Source organism: Protopterus annectens, chromosome 14.part0 (assembly GCF_019279795.1).
Source record: "Protopterus annectens isolate FY-2018-M chromosome 14.part0, PAN1.0, whole genome shotgun sequence".
NCBI classification, from domain to species: domain Eukaryota; kingdom Metazoa; phylum Chordata; order Ceratodontiformes; family Protopteridae; genus Protopterus; species Protopterus annectens.
The window spans coordinates 707474823-707490434 of NC_056748.1; the positions used below are offsets into that span (position 1 = coordinate 707474823).

The window sequence follows — 15612 nt, forward strand, 5'->3', positions numbered from 1 at the left end:
TGTATGTTAGGCAGAGCTCGCCTCTGAGTAGGCGATATGCGACAGAGTAAAGATGGAGATTTTTGAGACGGTCTGCATAGGGCATCTGTTTGAGGCCGGTAATCTTCTTTGTGAGGTATTTCTCGGTCTTTCCAGTTGTTGTAGATGTCTTGTGAGGTACATACCAAAAAGGGGCATTGTACTCTACAATGGGTTTAATGAATGATGAGTAGAGGGGAACAATGACCTTTTTTTTCCTGGATGAGAAACCTTTTGTGATGAGGTGTGCCACGTAGAAGGATTTTCTGACTACTGTGGCAATGTGATTATCAAAGGAGAGGCTACTGTCCACCTATGTTCTAAGGTCTCTTATCACACTTTTGGTGTTAAGTTTACTACCGCCTATGTGGTACAGAGTTTTTACCAAAGGGGATGACAATGCACTTTTTGACATTGAGCTTGAGGCCATGGCTTTCACACCAGGCATCTGTCTCAGTGTGGCCCTTTTGTAGCATGTCCACATCGTTAGGAGTTTTGATTATTGCTCCTAGTTTGCAATCATCTGCAAACTTCATTAGTCAAAGCCCTTCTGTGTTAGCCTGTACTTCAGAGAAGTAGATACCAAGCAGGAGAGGACCCAGGACTGAGCCCTGTGCTACTCCACTTGTCACTGGTCTGAAGTTGGATTTGGAGCCTGCTAGTTTCACAGTGTGGGTTCTGGCAGTGAGCCATTTGGCAACCTATCTTGTGTCATAGGGATTTATACCTAGTTTAGAGAGTTTATCTATAATTCCAGAGTGGGGGATGGTGTCGAAAGCCCTGGCAAGGTCTAGATAGGTTGTGTGAATCACCTTACACTCGTCTACAGCTTTGGTGACTGCTTCAAAGAAGTCTATCAGGTTTAGGAGTCATGATCTACCTTTTACAAACCCAAACTGGGTGGGGTCCAGAGTTTGGAGATTACCAATGTCTTTGTTTATATGTTCCATGATGATTCATTCCAAGGCCTTGCAGACCAGGCTCGTCAGGCTAATGGGGCGGTAGTTCCCGGGGTCCATGGTGGCTCCCCCTTTGTGGAGTGGGATAACCGTCGCTGTGCGCCATTCAGTGGGCACAAAGCCTGAGGTGAGGCTATGATTGAACATGGTACTTAGGTGGGTGCCAGTTCGCTCTGTAGTTCATATAGAATGTAGCCTGGGATGTTGTCCGGTCCCATGGATGCTGTGTTCTTGGCTTTGGAGAGTGTGGTTTTTACCTGTGCAGCCATGATTACAGGAACTTTGCACTCTTCCGGTATAGAGATTTGCCCTTTAGGGGGTGAGAGGGAGGGTAAAGTTAGCACTGAACCTGCCAGGATGTTGGCAATATCAGTTGGTTATGTATATTTAGTGCCATTGTGCTGTAACTCAGAGCAGACCTGAGTGTTGCCATTGAGATTCTTGACATAGCTATAGAATGCTTTGTGGCTATCTTGAGAATCAGTGGCAATTTTGTTTTCATAACTAGCTTTGGAGGATTTTATGAGGGATCTCAGCTTTTTACTGAGGCTGACCAGAGAGTTCCTCCAGTCATGGGATTTTACTCTTTTTTGCAACAGTTTATTTCTTCTGTTGTAGAGTTTGTTTATGGCAGAGGACCACCAGACTGGCTTCATTTTTTTGGAGGATAGCATCTTAGTTTTGTTAGGGATAGCACGATCCATGCACTCGTGTAAGTGCTTATAAAGTGCAATTGTGTAGGATTCAGCAGTCGTACCTCTATTGTACTTCATCATGGGTGCCGTGAAATTTGCCACTTCTGTCTTAAGAAGCGTGAAGTTGGCTTTGGAGAAATTTTTTTATGGTAGTTTCCCTAATGGGGTGAACATATTTATATTACTTTATAATAATGTTAGTGTTTTCAGCTGTTTTGGTAAAAATTGCTGTATTGTCTTTAAGAGTAGTGGCTTTTCAGGCATGTCAGTAAATGTTCTTCAGTTACCATTATTGTTTTTCTAGGGATGTATTTCTAAGCATAGACTCTCAACTGTTACATTATTTTACTCTTATTTAAATGTATTGAATTGATTTTGGACATTCAGAAAGTAGTTTTCTTGGACAAAAATGGACTTTTATGTGAATGCTTACAGCAGAATTAACTTTCTGTCAACTAGCTTTATTTTGACAAGGAACATTTCTGTAGTGCTTGTGTAACTTTGCTGTGAGGAATTTATTTCCTTTTGTAGGGGTTATGTGCTGTTTCTCTATACCAAATGACAACTTACACTTAATCCTACAAGCATACCTTAACAACATTCAGGCTTCTTCCATAGCATGGGTACTTTATCCTGGTCCTGCTGGTCCTTTTCCCAATATACCTAAATGGAAAACTCAATTAAAACTTAGGGACTAAGGGCACACAGAGATAGTAATCTAGCCTTTGATCATCACGTGTCTACAGTGGTGAGTAAATCATTCTATGTTGTGCAACTTATAAACAAAGGTATGATCTAAGTCCAAGGAAGTCATTGTTCCACTGTATTCAGCATTCATCAGACCTATCATTGAGTGCAATGCCCCTTTGGTACGTACCTAACCAGGCATATCCAACAATTGGAACATCCACAGAGGCTCCTCACTAAAAGAATACAGGGCATAAGTAATATGTCCTATGCAGACCACCTCAAGGCCCTATCCCTGTATTTACATATCCCACTCAGATGAACCTCTTTCATATTCACAAAACAAACAGCACCAGAATTACCCGTTTTAAAAACTTAAACCTTGCCTGTGATCCTGCTGGAGAGATAGGTGTGTATCCCAGAGACTACCCCGTCTATGGAACAGGCTCCCCATCCATGTGAAGCAGAATTCCTCCCTATCCCAATTCAAGTGCAACTTGGACAATTAAATGAAATTGGAAATTCATCCCTGATTTGACACCTATGTCTCTAATGGACACAGGTAACCTGTAAGTGCTTACACTTATCAAGGATATCAGAACTTGTTAGAGATTTGGGATCCATGGCTAGGCTCAAAAAGGCCCTTGTGGTCATTAGTCTAGTAAACACCTATGAACCTATAAAAAAAGAGTCCTTTCCTTCAGTGCCTTGTACAGTTCCTTCTTCCAGCCACAAAAAGAAAAAAGTAACTAAACAGCCTTTGGCACCACAACAGGCTGCTAAAGTGCATCAGCCGCAGATGGATGACTCTGCTGTGGCCATTACTGGTAACTCAGACCAGCCATAATTTTTTGTGGATGCCTCTGGTGTAGTCCTTGCAAACACCACAGGCCAAAGGTTGTTGGAGTGACTTTGGCAGGCATTGGAGAGCCACTGTTGTTGGTCCTAGGAGAAGGGGCAGGGAATGCCACTCTGCCAAACCAGTATGCTTTTCCTACCACTAAGGAGGTTTATCCTGACAAAAGTGGGTCTGTTTCTTCAGAAATTCTTGTTGAAAAGAGAACAAAAGCTTAATACACATTTCTTGTCCCAGTCACTTTTGACAGGAGTGATTTATTGGGCTTAGCTAAGGGTTTATTTCAGGCTGCTGACCCTTTCGGTTTAACCACTTCCAGTAAATTAAAAATAGATTATTTATTTTCTGAAGTTGCTCAAGTTTTTGAATCATAAAATGGGTGTAAAAGGACAGATTTTGTTTTGTATCCTCAGATTTCTGATTTAGATTCTGAGTAGTGTGAGTCTTTGGCCAGTGCTTTTGAAGGGTTCACTTTCTCTGAATCTGTTTCCAAAATGAATCAGTTGTTTGAATTGGGTCATAATGATACTGAAAAGTATTATAATTGATTACAACTAGAATTTCCAGAACCTACCCTTATTCCTCTGTTCTTTTGACATTCAAGGATGTTTTCTCATAGTCTATAACTTGCCTGACAGCCATCTTGTTGCCTTCAAGAACGCAGTTAGATTTTATAAATTTCCTCATTCTTATAAGTTATTATACACTCATCCCAGATCAGAACCAGCAGCTACTGCTTTAGTGAACACAGCTGCTAGTACATATCTGGCAAATACCAATCCCTTTCCTTCTGGCAAGGATGGGAAAGCTTTTGATAGGTTTGGGAAAAGTGTATTCTTCTGCAACACTTGTTTTTGGAATGTTCAACTATCAAACTCATATATTAAAGTTTATGCTTGCCACCTTTGAGAATACGAGGAATATTATAGCATCTATTTCCATTTCTGAGTAAAAATCTACTGTGTAATTCCATTACTTCGGTGTCTTAAGTGACTACTTACTGTTTGAATTCTGCTTCAGATTCTGCTGACGCTGCTTCCAGAGCTGTTGCTACTGGAACTGTTATTTAGTTTGTTTACTGGGGTAGTACACTGATCACAACAGACCATTTGCAGGCACAGCCTGGGTTATGAGGAGGTTTGCTTTATTGCATTATCAAAATCTCCCAGAAGATGTTAAAAATTAAATTTCAAATTCTCCCTTGGACAGGGAATTAGTTTTTGAGCCACCTGCTACACAGGTCCTTAAAACATGTGATGAGAGAGGTAAGCTGCTTCAAGGGATTTCTCAGGTTTTTCAGTCTACCTTCTCCAAGTTTGCCAAGGGATTTAATCCTACACCTACAGTCCTCTCTAAAAAGCAAAAATAAACAGAACCAGCAAGCTGCTGGTAAGCAAACATTCATAAAGCAATGTCAACGGGGTTCCAAAAAGAATGGAGGAATACCCTATTACAAAAGACTGTCTAGCAAGTCTGAATAACTATATTCAGGACTCCCCCACCACCCTGGCCAACCCTTAATCATTCCAGGAAGTCTGAACCTCAGTTCCTCTCTTTGGCATCAGACAGATGGGTTCTGAACGTAACCCATCAAGGTTAAATATGGCTGCCTGAGTTTTTCCTTCCTTTTTTGAGGGATTTCCTCCATCTGCCAGAGTAAGCAATTATTTTCCCTCTTGTCATTCAGCATTTGCTGTCTAAAGGGGTGATATAAGTGGTCCCTGCTCCTCATTCAGGAGTAAGGTTTTATTCAACAGTGTTTCTGATGCCAAAGAAGGAATTTTCTTGGAAACCAGTTCTGGATCTTTTTTTCTCAATCTGTTTGTGATAGTGCCCAAATTCAAAATGTTATCGCTTAGCAATTCATTATCTCTTTTCCCCCTTAGTGTTTTCTGCTGACTTTAGATTTAAAAGATGCATATTGTCACATGTCTATAGAGCGAGATTTATAGGTTCATAGGTGTTTACTAGACTAACGACCACAAGTGCCTTTTTAAGTCTAGCCATGCATCCCAAATCTCTGATTAGTTCTGATACCCTTGATAAGTGTAAGCATGGGCATGGAAGACTTACATTAAGGTTTCCTGTATCTGGATCACATTATCAGGTCTTTGCATTACCCTCTGGTCTATACAAATCATGATGCCCCACCTCTGGGCCAGTAATCAAGGAGCCTCAATCCTCACCACTGGCACCTGTAGGGAACGTTCACTGGGAGGATGACAGGTATATATACACACACACACACACACACACACACACACACACACACACACACACACACACACACACACACCTGGGAAGGGCTGGCACAGCTTTACTAGCTGTCGCTCGTCCCTCTCTAGTATAGATGAAGAACAGGCGAGGTAGTTCATTTATATGCTTTATTACACAGAAACACATCAGGATGGATAACAGTATTACAAAATATAAACAAATTGATTAACTGACAGGCTTTACAGACATACAGGCTTACATCTCAACAGCTTACTACAAAATGGCAGTCAGGCTTGCTTGTGCTCAGTATTTATACACTTGGGCAAGCCCCTGGAAAGCTTCTTAAAGGCATGCATACATACATATTGATCTACATCCTCCCTCTTAAATAGATTGCACTCAATGAAATGACATTAGAATAAGACATGCAATAATATAGACATTAGAATCAAACACAATGTTCATGTCCAGGTTGCCGTATATCTGTAATGTGGTCTGGAAATGCAACCTGATCTAGTGATATAGTAATCAGAACTGGGTTTAGCAACAGGGACAGTCTTTGGTGAACAACTCATATCAGGAATTTTGGGATTCATCAATTTATCTCAGGAACAGGGATATTTAGTGGAATATCCTCTGGAACTGGAACACCGGACAACTCACTCTGAGATAAATAGTTTTTCTCACAGGCTAAGTGCTGCAGTACAACTTCAGACACCAGCATCAAATGTTTCCGATTCCACCTAAACTCTACTCCTTGTGATTCCATAATGTACGATCTCGGCTATGAGCAAATACTTTTCACAACTCCCAATCTGATCATAACCTTTGCACGATTGCATTCTCTGTCATTATTTCACATAATGGATTGAGTGGTTTACTGGACTTGTCATAATAAGACTTCTAGGATAGGTGCTTCTTTAACAGATGGGCTTTCACTGATCTGTTGTTCTTAGCACTTGGAACTAATAAACTAGTGCTGACTAGTAATGTAGTTCTGGTTTGTCTCGACAGAAGTCTCTGGGCAGGTGAACCAAGATGTTATCACAAGGAATATATCTAAGATTCAAGAGATTCAGAAAACATCACTATTGTCTTGTTTCAACTTTTCTAGTAACTGTTTTGCACTTAGAACTGCACGTTCTGCCAAACCATTTGACTGCAGGTACTCAGGACTACTTGCAGCATGAATAAAGTCCCACTCTTCAGCGAATCCTTTGAATTGCTGGCTAGTAAACTTTGTACCATTGTCAGAAATGACTTTGTGCGGACTACCATGGATTGCAGATTGATGCTTCATCTTAGTAATAACAGTACTGGATGCTAGAGTAGGAAGGAGGTCAATCTTGAACCAATTGGAATAAGAGTCTACTAACACCAAATAATGTTGACCATTCCTTTTGAAAATGTCATTGGTTACTGTCGACCAAGGTAGTTCAGGAATCTGGTTTAGCTGAAGTAGCTCTTCTGTTGATGTGGCTTAGTACTATCACATACAGAACAAGATTAAGGTACTCTCTCAATATCTTTTGACATAGAAGGCCAAAATACTAGTCCTCTTGCCTTTCTTTTGGTAGAATCAGTTCCTGGGTGGTCATGATGCAAGATAGTAATGTACTCATGTTTCAAGGACTTTGGAACAATTGCTTTTGGATCTTTCATGACGATACCATTGTCAGACAAAATCTCATCTCTGTAAGAAAAATAAGGTTGCACTTCTTGAGGTAAACTTGATTGCTTTGATGGCCATCCTCGACTGATAAAGTGGTTGAGCTTCTGAAGAACTGGATCTGTGACTGTATAATTTCTAAGCTCATAAAGACATTTGGAAGAAAAATTTCTCACCTCCATGACTTCATAATTAACAACCGGATGAGCAACTTGATTTTCATGCTGTTCGGTGGTATTTCTAGGTGATCTGGATAATGTATCAGCAAGATAAAGAAGTTTGCCTTTTGTGTAGACAAGACTGAAATTATACTTTTGCAATTTCAACATCATATGTTGTAATCTGGCAGGAACTGTATACATAGGCTTTCTCAAAATAGTGACTAGAGGTTGGTGATTAGTTTTTATCTGGATAGGTTGACCATAAATATAATTATGGAACTTTGAACATGCAAACACAATTGCCAAAAGTTCTTTCTCTGTCTGAGCATACTGCATTTCAGTTTGGGTTAGAGTTCTAGATACACAGGCAACAGGTTGATCCTCTTGAAGAATGACTGCACCAAGATCAAATTTCGAAGCATCACAGGAAAGAGTAACTGATTTGTGAACATCATAGTATCTGAGCGTTGGTGGACTGGAAATTCTCTGTTTCAGGACATCAAATGCTCTGGAGCTGTTCCAACAATGACCAGGATACATCTTTGCATGTCAGCTCTGTGAGGGGTGCTGCTAGCTGGCTCAAATCTTGAATGAACTTGCCTAGATAATTAACCATGCCAAGAAAACATTGCAGCTTGTTTAGAGCTCCAGAAGGAGTTCCAAAAGGAATTAACCCTGCATTTTAATACCCTGTTCAGTCTCAGCCTCTCCACAGGATATGTGCCCATAGAATGGCGCATGGCAATGGTGGTCCCACTACACAAGGGTGGGACCACAACTGACCCTGGGAACTACCGACCAATAAGCCTGACCAGTCTGATCTGTAAGGCTATGGAGCAAATCATTATGGAACTCATAAATGGAGAGATTGGGAACCTCCAGTCGCTGGACCCCACACAGTTCGGCTTTGTCAAGGGCAGATCATGCCTCCTGAACTTGGTGGATTTCTTTGAGACAGTTACTCAGGCTATAAATAAGAGAAAGGAGGTACACACGGCTTACCTTGACCTTGCTAAATTTGACACCATTCCCCATTCAGGTATTATTGATAAGCTAACCAGCTTGGGCATAAACCCTTGCGTCACAAGATGGATCGCAAACTGGCTCTCAGACAGATCCCATAAAGTAAGAGTAGCGGGATCTATGTCTGAATCCAGACCAGTAATGAGCGGTGTGCCTCAGGGCTCTGTCCTGGGGCCCCTCATGTTTGGCATATACTTCTCAGAAGTACAGGCAAGCACGGGGAAGGGCTGTGGCTGACTAAGTTTGCAGACGACTGCAAACTGGGTGCTATAATAGAGTCTCCGGCCGACATGGAGATCTTCCAGAAGGGGCTAAATGAGACTGATGCATGGTGTCAAAGCCATGGTCTCAAGCTAAATGCAAAAAAATGCGTAGTAATCCTCTTTGGAAAAAACAGAATACCCACAAACTACAACATAGGAGGTAATCTCCTGAAATCTGAAGAAGAAATAAGGGATCTAGGGACCCAAGTAGATAGTCAGCTTTCCTTTGATAACCATGTTGCCAAAGTGGTTAGAAAATCCTTCTATGTGACCCATCTGATCACGAAAGGGTTCGCATCAAGATCTAAGGATGTAATGGTGCCCCTCTACTCTTCCCTCATCAGACCCATTATTGAGTACAATGCATCAATTGGAATGTACCTGGCTAGACATCTCCAGCAGCTGGAGAGACCACAGAGGTACCTAACCAAGAGGATTACTGGCCTCAAACAGTTGCCCTATGCAGCACGATTGAAAAAGCTAAGACTGTTCTCTGTTGCATACCGCTTTCTCAGAGGCGATCTCTGTCTAACATACAGAGCCATGTCCAACCCAGAATTGTTGAACATGCTCCATCTTAGCAAAACCAAATCTACTCGAGTTACACGCTCTAGGGATATAAACCTCAACACAACAATGAATAGAACATGCTGGAGGGATAGATTCCCTTCGCAGAGACTTCCCTTACCATGGAACAGGGTCCCGATCTATATAAGACAGAGACCCTCACTATCACTCTTCAAGAGGAACCTTGATGAATGGATGGGTAACAGAAAGTTCACACCGGGGATCACACCAACAGCACTACTAGATAGGGGCCAAAGGTAATAGCTGCTAGTACAAGGGTCTAGGGAACTACTAAAGGGGCGGTGAATACTACACAACGTGGCTGGGCTAATATATGCCTTCGGGCAGATAGCCCAGTACCAACAAAAAAAAAAAAAAAAGATGCTGTCCTGCTTTGTCTAACAAGAAGGTGAAGCACTTGCCAGATCAACACAGCATTTTATGGGGGAATTCGGCATTGGTTAGCATGTTGTATAGGTGTGGGATAATTAGTCACACTATAGCCAGTCAAGTGTCAATACTTTTGGAAGCAAGTTCAAGGTACTTTTACCAGGGTATGTAGGTGCATTTGGTATCATTCCACTAGTCTGCCTAAATTCATTGATAATGCATGTATATACTGTGTGTATATATATATATATATATATATATATATATATATATATATATATGTGTGTGTGTGTGTGTGTATGTATATATATATATATATATATATATATATATATATATATATATGTGTGTGTGTGTGTGTGTGTATGTATATATATGGGTTCCGTTCAGAGGCTCGAAATACTGAAATCTCAAATTTCAGTATTTCCAGCCCAAGATGCCAAATCCACATAATAGCGAATGTTTAGAAGCGAAATTTAAAACCTCGAATACTGGAGGTTTTGAATTTCGCGCTTCTAAAGTTCCGCTATGGTCATGTATTCAGGTAAGTGTGTGTGTGTGTTGAAGGATTTTGGTAGGGGCCGTGGTGTGTGTTGGTGTGTTTTGTTGCTGTGATGTGTGTGTGTGAAGAGAAAGTAGCTTGTGTGGTGGTGTTTTGGTTGTGTTTGTATGTAGTGCGACCTCGGAGTGAGAATATTTAAGTAGGGGGGTGTGGGGGGTGCATGCCCCCCTGCTTTCATGTAGTAGAGTGATTGTGTGTGTGTGTGTGTGTGTGTGTGTGTGTGTGGAGTAAAACCGCGAAATTCAAAACTTCCAGTATTCGAGGTTTTGAATTTCGCGGTTTTTAGTTTTTGTTGTTTTGTGGATTCCACTTCTTGGGCTCGAGATACTGAAATTCTGAAATTCGAGATTTCAGTATTTCGAGCTTCTGAAGTGAATCCATATATATATATATATATATATATATATATATATATATATATATATATATATATATATACATATAGATACATACATACATATATTTTTTATATTATAGTGTTAATGTAGTTAAATTCAACTGTTTGGAAAATATATATATATATATATATATATATATATATATATATATATATATATATATATATATATATATATATATTATAATGTTCATGTAGTTAAATTCAACTGTTTGGAATAGAATAATATAATATATGTTTTGTGCATGGTTGTTCTATATCATTTGCAACCATCGTTTCCTGTTTTTACAGTTATTCCATATGTTATAGTCTTTCTGTTTTATACTGCATTTCAAATCAAACAACAAGTCAGAGGTCAATGTTCCTTTCTGGAAAAGACTTGGGAGTACTCATCAAAAGTATGAGGAGCGTAATTTTGATCCTTAGAACAATGAGAATTTGAGTGCAAATGAGGGGAATATATAGTAATTTTGAGATTGGGCTACCTTGGAGAATTCCCTTTGCTCCAAGGTACAGTCATCTAGTCATCTTGGAGTTACTATATATAAAACATGGTCCTCCCTTTCAGAAATCCTTTAAACGTGTAACAGTAAGGTTCGGATTTTTTTTTTATAGAATTTTAATTTATTTTCAAAATAACAGTACTCACAGCCTCAGGTCTTGCACTTTTGACAGGTTGCCAAGATTGTATTGCAATGTGCAAGGGGAAGTAGATAAGATGCTTCAGGTGAGTGTATCTAATGATCTTTTTATTAAATTACAGTAGAATGGATCATTGACCATAATGAGTGAAGCAGCAGTACAGCAACTGGATGGTGGTGATGAAGTGAGAACTCAATCACATGACCTATTTTTCAGTTTATCAGTCAGTCTGTGTCTTCATCCTCACCTGTGATCTTAGACAAATGCAAGTAGCAGAAATAAGGTTACTTTTTTCTCGGTAGTTAGGTTCAATCTTTGTGAGAAAGTGAGGCGTGTGGCAACAATGGAGAATATTGGATTGCAGCCATTTACTTCATGTTTGGAGGAGTAAATTGAGGCCATTTTAGAACCTTGTGAGTGTACCCCTGGGTTTCTCTCATGGGAGTCATACCAGGAATGGTCCACTGATAGGAGACTTGGCAGTGATCAGTAATCAACCACAGGCAGCGTCCAATTGCTGTAACTGAATTGCCCAAAGAAAATTATCAGCAAGGTAAAATGGAACAGATGTGTTTTGCTCATTTGTTTGTAATGAGAAATAATTCTATTAATGTTAAAAGCTGTGCAAAACTGGAAAATATACATAAATGCCCTAACTCCAGAAGCAAGTTATTCAGAGCCTATATGAACCTATGAGGGGTATGTCACCTTATTAACAGGCACATGTACAAAACACCAGATGCTTTCTGCACTGTCAGCTGTTTTTTTTTCTTCCATGAGCTGTTTGTATTTCTGAGTCTAGTAGCTAGCTCTCAATGTTTGTTTCTTGCTCAAAAGCCATTTTTTTGTAATTAGATATATATGGGATGTGAGCAGGAGATTTAAATTTATTTTACAAATTTATGTAGTTGGAGGAAAACATGTTATATCATTTTTTTCTCTAGTTGGAGTTAAATAGAGATCCCTGAGTTCTAATTTTAGGACAAATTAGAGCGAGTAGGCATATTTTTGTTAAGGTCTGTTTGCTACTGTTGTTTAAAGTGTTAGGCTGTAAAACAATTCTAGTTCAACATATTCAGAAAGTTTTCAGCTATGTCAGTACAACTGTTATAACTGCTTGTCCTGTGTCTGGATTGTGGCTGCTAAGTATTTGTGCACCATTTCGCTTTTGTGCTGTCAGTACTGCAGATATAAATGCATGAGTGTAGCCACACATACACACACACACATGCATGCATACACACAGTCGTAAGCCATGTTGTAGACATTCATTTTAATGAGTAATATCTTGTCTGCATGGGTTACTCAGCATTTGGGTGTAACTTGCATTCATGTTTCAGAAAATAAGATGTAAACAAATTATACCTCTAGCTGTACATAACCATTTCTGATGGCTCCAGGACAAACCCATGACACACTAGAGATATTGCATCTCTAAGCTTACCTACTAGGAATGTTAGTATTCCACAGGATGAGTTGGAGTCATTTTGCTAAGGTTAGAGAAGTCTGTAATACACTGTCTGGTTTGCTACCACTATGACCTACACCAGACCAAATAGTTTAGAACACAAATGAATGAATATGCAAAATTAATTAATACATACATACATAGATAGGGTTACTGGACTTTTGGGTACTTTTGTGGGCAGAATGCTTATACCAGCAGTTAGTACCTGCAGTATGTATGCTGTCTTAGTCACTTAACTAGACAGTGCTTCTGGGTCACTTCTGAAAAAAAAAACAAAAAAAACAATGCACCATGGAAATGTCAGTGGTTCAGCAATCTGCATGCTCACCTTTGATGCTGGCAAGGTCAGAAGGCCATCAGTCTATTTCCATTCCAGATGTTCTTCTTTCGTCTTTTCCCGGTGAGAGGTCGCCACAGCGGATCACCTGTCTGCTCATGACTGGCAGTGGAGTTTTACAGTGTCGAGTTGCCAGCCCTGTGCCCAACCTTCCACAGAAAGCACACACACGCAATCATGCCTAGGGACAATTTAGAGTGCACAATCCACCTACAGCATGTCTTTGGGATGTGGGAGGAAACTGGAGCACCCGAAGGAAACCCACGTGACCACAGGGAGGACATGCAGACTCCGCACAGAAGGCACCCCAGCCGAGGATCGAACCGGAGAACCTCTTGCTGTGAGGCGACAACACTAAGTGCTGTACCACCATGGCCACCCAGTCTATTTCCATTCCAGATGCTTAGGTTTAATTTTTCAAACTGTTACTGCGGTACAGCAGTGGAAATATGTGATTGTGTGCTGTACTGAACTCATGGTGTTTGCATAACTACAGCAGCAACTGCAATAACAAAAGGTGTAATTTTCTTCACAACCTGGCCAAATTTCCCTCAGCTATATAGCGTCCCCCTGCATACATAGCATATATCTAGTGAGGCTAAGCCAATCAATAAAAGTAGAGGGGCAGGAAAAAACTTTCTGTGTTTGCATATGCTGACTATTTTGCAGAAAATGCTGAGTATTAAGAGTACAGGATACATTGAATTATTTGCACCAGTCCTGAGCATGGAATGCTATTACTATATGTAGAGGTGAGGGACTCTGCAAGTAGCACGCGTACTTCCTTCTGGTGCTGGAAGTTCAGAAGGGTTCTGGAATGAATACTCACCTCATAATCACCCTTGTAAAACTGCCTTTATCTCATTGGATTTACCAAAAATGCAATAATTACATTAGCTGTAGATTTGCTTCAGTTAGCAGTTGAAGGCTTATCCTTACTTCCTCACTCACCAAAAAAATCAACCTGTGGATGGAGTACAAACCAAAGAAAAGAGTCTGAGATGTAAAGATGGGGATACTGCAGAGTTTTAACAAACAACAGAATAGTGTTTTGTGACACATGCAAGACTTAAGTGTTCACAAATAAATTCAACCCTATTCATAATAGATATTATCCCTGCCGTTATTTAGAATTGAGACAGAAACAAAATGGAGTACCTAACCATACATTCATCTTTCAAGCTGAGCTACATGTTGGTAAGGTTTTGTTGACTAAGCAGCACAATGTAGCACAGAATGTGACCATTGTTTGCGGGTATGTTGTACATTATGTCCGCTATACTAAAAGGGTACTTTGTAGCTTAATCCATAAAGAGGTTGCAGGAGAAAAAAAGTCCCCCCTGCAGAAATGCTTTAAAAGTGCAGTAGCAAGTTCAAATGTTTTTTAATATATTTTCATTTTTCAAAGTGAAAGGACTTGCAACATCAGGTCTTACACTTCCAAAATGAGCTAAGAATGGATTGATGTGCCCAGATCAAGAGGAAATAGATAAGATACTTCAGGTGGTTGAAACATTGTCCAGGGTTCCAGTGGGGTATGAAAATCCATGCACTTTTAGTTGTGGCAAATCAGATGTTTTCCTGCATATGCTAACCTTGTTGTAATATATACTGTCATGGGCAGGTAATGCCCCACTCTTTATGGCAGTTCACCACTAGCTGTTAGGTGTCTGAATCTTTGCCTGCATTTTGCTAATCAGACTATATTATATAATACTTTATAGCTACAGAGACCGTGAATCAGACCTGTTGCTGCAGCTATCTGCTATTACAGTATGGAGAATGAAGAGCATCCATAATGGTATTTATAAAAATGATATCACAGCGTAGAGTGTAGCAGCTCTGTGAGAACTGTAGTCGAGTCTGTGCTCTGAAGACTAGTCCATTGTCTCTTGTATATATGCATTAAAACATTTTACACAGTGATCTGAATGAAAGAGATTATACAGTAGCATGCACTGGTTATGTGTGTGATATACATCCAGTGTAATAAATGATACTGCTTGCTTACACTTTATTTTGAAAGTCCCCTGTTTTTAATACAGGTGCAAAATTAAAATACCACCTCGATTCTCTCATGAAGAGAGGCCGCTAGCCTAGTAGGATTAACCTGGTCAACAAAGAAATAAAGGATTAAAATGAGCAAAATAGACATCCAAAATCATTAAAACGGACTATAAACACACTTCCATCTATATCCAGGCAAATTGCATGCTGTATGACTTACATGCTGCATGTAGTCTGTAAAATCCAAAGCTATATTCTTGGGCAAACTTTCAGTATACATGCATAACGCTAGTAAACATTTATCCTTTTGCGTCTACAGTCTTTAACTTCTGAGTCAAGTTAGGCAGATTCTCTTGAGTTAAATTTGACTTCACTGTTCTCTGAACAGTTTGAAATGAAAGGACTAGAGACTTTTATTTTGACATGTTCTTCCTTCTGCAGTCTATTTAGACCCTCAGCCTGTATTCCTCTCATTCTCACCCTCCCTCTGCCTTCTTCTTGTCTCCATTTGGTTTCTTTGATGTGCTAACAGCACAGCTGCTCGCCTTGATTTGTCATAATGCAGAGAGGGAGAGACTCTCTCTTTTCTGCAGCATTGCAGGTACGGAGGCACCAGCAGGACAAAAGAAAGCAGCAGCAGCTCCATCATTCCGATGGTAAACACAGAGCCCCTCCCCACCAAGCACTACACCTG

At 40.1% G+C, this 15612-nt stretch overlaps 1 protein-coding gene and 1 long non-coding RNA gene across 6 annotated transcripts in view; one reads left to right on the forward strand and one right to left on the reverse strand.

Moving 5' to 3' along the window:
- LOC122789185 overlaps positions 1-15535 on the reverse strand; it is a 1666093-nt gene extending 1650558 nt beyond the window's left edge. For both annotated transcript variants that reach the window (XR_006362788.1, XR_006362787.1), the window contains exon 1: positions 15139-15535. This is a non-coding gene — a long non-coding RNA (uncharacterized LOC122789185). The remainder of the gene's footprint in view (positions 1-15138) is intronic.
- Positions 1-15612, forward strand: part of CAMTA1 (calmodulin binding transcription activator 1) — a 2166856-nt gene that overhangs the window by 876762 nt on the left and 1274482 nt on the right. The gene's annotated exons all lie outside the window — the stretch shown is intronic.